Raw genomic sequence first — 2,644 nt, forward strand, 5'->3', positions numbered from 1 at the left:
AAGGAAAGGAAAGAAAGGAAAGGAAAGAAAGGAAAGGAAAGAAAGGAAAGGAAAGAAAGGAAAGGAAAGAAAGGAAAGGAAAGAAAGGAAAGGAAGAAGCAAGCCCGGGAAGGCAGAAAGTCCAATTTAGATCAGCTTATGATGTTATGGAAACACACTCATATATCACCATACTTTTAATTAAAACTTGCCAATGCAGCTAAGCATGATGATTTTAATAAATTGGTTTTAAGTTTACATGTTGTCCGAATTCTTTTTGGAAACCTAAGCAGCTACAGTCCACTTGGGCACAAGCAGCAGGAAGTGAGACCAGTTAACTAAATTAGCCAATTTCACCCAGCTTCATTCTTCAAGTTTAATAAAATGAAGATAGAGTATTAGTTACTTTAACTTAATAATGATACTTTCCCCAGATATGCTTTCAAAGATGGCTAATTAAATCATCCCAGTTTTTTGCACAGAAAGAACATAATAAAAGCAATACACTCATTTAGGTACTATTTTAACCATCATTTACTATTTATAATGAATTCAAACAATGTTTTCAGGTAATAAAAGTGGTCTTATACATCTCTCTGCTCAGGAGTGAACTTCTACTATTTGGACAAAAAAGTTACATTGCTTAAACAAGGCCCAGAGGTCACAGGAATGAGTAAAATTGATTTCAGTGAGCTCTGGACCAGACACCCAGTGAACATGGATATAGCTACATTCAAGCTATTTTTTTGAACAGTAAAATATCTTAGGTAGGAGTACAGATAGATTGTTGCAAATAATCTTGCTAGCTTTCAAACAATGGAATTCATTAATGGATGGTTAAATTTAACAGGGAATAATTTCCATAGTAAACAAATAATTTTTTTATGTTCATTCAGTTAACAGAGAAAAGAAACATATCAATTCAATAGACAAAACATACCAATCTTACAATTCAAGAACCATACAACTGAAATGCAGAATTAGATTCACATATCTGCAGACTAGCCTTCAAAAATGCCATATACTCTTTATTTTTCAGTTCATGAAACTTTACTTTCGTTTCAAAGATAGACCTTAGATGAACTACTGCCTTCCTGTTGCAATAATTTAAGACAATGCTTTATATCTGCAAATCTTCTTTTTAACAGAGATTTCTACTTGACAAAAAAGTGTTCCAAATCACTCTACCTGTAAGAATTATATAGAAATGAGAACTGTTTATTTGGACTACAGCTAACCCTCAAAATTTAAGACAAGACACTGAACTGGAAAGCGAGCAAAACCCTGGAAAGCCATTTAAGCAGATATAAATATAACTGCTGGAATGTTGTTTCAACAAGCATTTTCAAAGCATTCCTGTCACAGAGGCAAATAAACTTGGGGATTCTCAGTCAAGGAACAACATTCTTCATTTGGAATGGTGTAAGCAGTTATTGAATTTGAACTAGTGATTTATACTGATACCAATACATGTTTGTTTTTAAGCAGAAACAGTATGCTTTTTGAGTGCACTTGTTAACTGAGGAAAACAGACAATGAACTTCCCTGACAGTTCTGCTGACTTTAACAAGAAGACAGAATGCTTGTTGGATCTGAATCCATACTTCTTAACACCAAATTGCTTTTAACACGACAATAAATCTTACGAAAATAGTTTTTCATTTCCTTAAATAAGAATATGTTGTAGAACTAGCAGAGCAGATTTAATGACAGATTCATAACATAAAATTATTGTTAACACTAATACCATTAAAGCAAGATTATTCAGAAAAAACGTTTGCCCTTTACCCTAGATGTTGCTATACCACTAGCGCTTTAACAAAAAAGTTTGGAAAAAAAAAATCAAGACTATACAAAGAAGTTATGAGGAAAACAAAACAAAAACTTTTAAAAAAATTATGAATACCAAGCTGCAGTTGGCAACTTTTCCAACACTTATTAGAAATCGACCCTGATTTCCACCATACATACAACACAGTATTCTTTTCAGCTCATTGTCCAACAACATTCCTGGTGATTTCTAATCACGATTATCACTTCTCATGCATTAGTGTTGAGCAAGATGCAGTGACCAGGAAGCTGACAAAGTGTGTTTTTATTTACCAGAAAATAATGTTTAGAAGCAAAACTGAGTCACACTAACATCTGAGACACCTTTTGACCTTGGCAATTCTTCAGATCTATCATCACTATATCCCCAAGCAGGCATATGTCAAAGAAAGGGGAGTTTAAAACGAGGAGCAAGTAAGCCAGGTATCGCTTTTCATTTGTACGCAGAACACCACTTCGAAAAACCTAGAAGACGCCCTTCCCCTCAAGAGGCTCTGCCTGCTGGCACTACCCCGTCGCCTGGATCGAGCTCTCAGTTACTCTTAGTCTCAGGGCCCGCACCTCGAAAGCTCCTGGACTTGCTCGGCGACACGAACCCGAAAGTGCTCTAGTCTTAAGAAGCATGTGACAGAAGCAGCTGACCTAGAGGAAGGTGCAAGTGCTTGACAGGTCACGCAGGATGAGACGGAGCTATCAAACGAACCAAGCACCGAACAGGCGGGCAGGCAGCCGGGGCTGCGCCCCGTGCAAGCCCTGCCTCCAGCCAACCTACAGCCGAGACAACTTTGATGGCTCTTTTGTTTTTACGCTCGCACTCCGCTCGTCCACCCCTGTC

General features: G+C 37.2%; 1 protein-coding gene across 1 annotated transcript in view; it reads right to left on the reverse strand.

The window, feature by feature from the left end:
* Positions 1-2,572, reverse strand: part of FRS2 (fibroblast growth factor receptor substrate 2) — a 55,372-nt gene extending 52,800 nt beyond the window's left edge. The window contains exon 1 of the mRNA XM_026061771.1: positions 2,371-2,572. The gene's annotated coding sequence lies outside the window, so the exon portion shown is untranslated. The remainder of the gene's footprint in view (positions 1-2,370) is intronic.
* Between the last annotated feature and the right edge of the window lie 72 nt (positions 2,573-2,644).

This window comes from Apteryx rowi, unplaced genomic scaffold (assembly GCF_003343035.1).
Source record: "Apteryx rowi isolate R43461 unplaced genomic scaffold, aptRow1 scaffold_185, whole genome shotgun sequence".
Taxonomy (NCBI): Eukaryota; Metazoa; Chordata; class Aves; order Apterygiformes; family Apterygidae; genus Apteryx; species Apteryx rowi.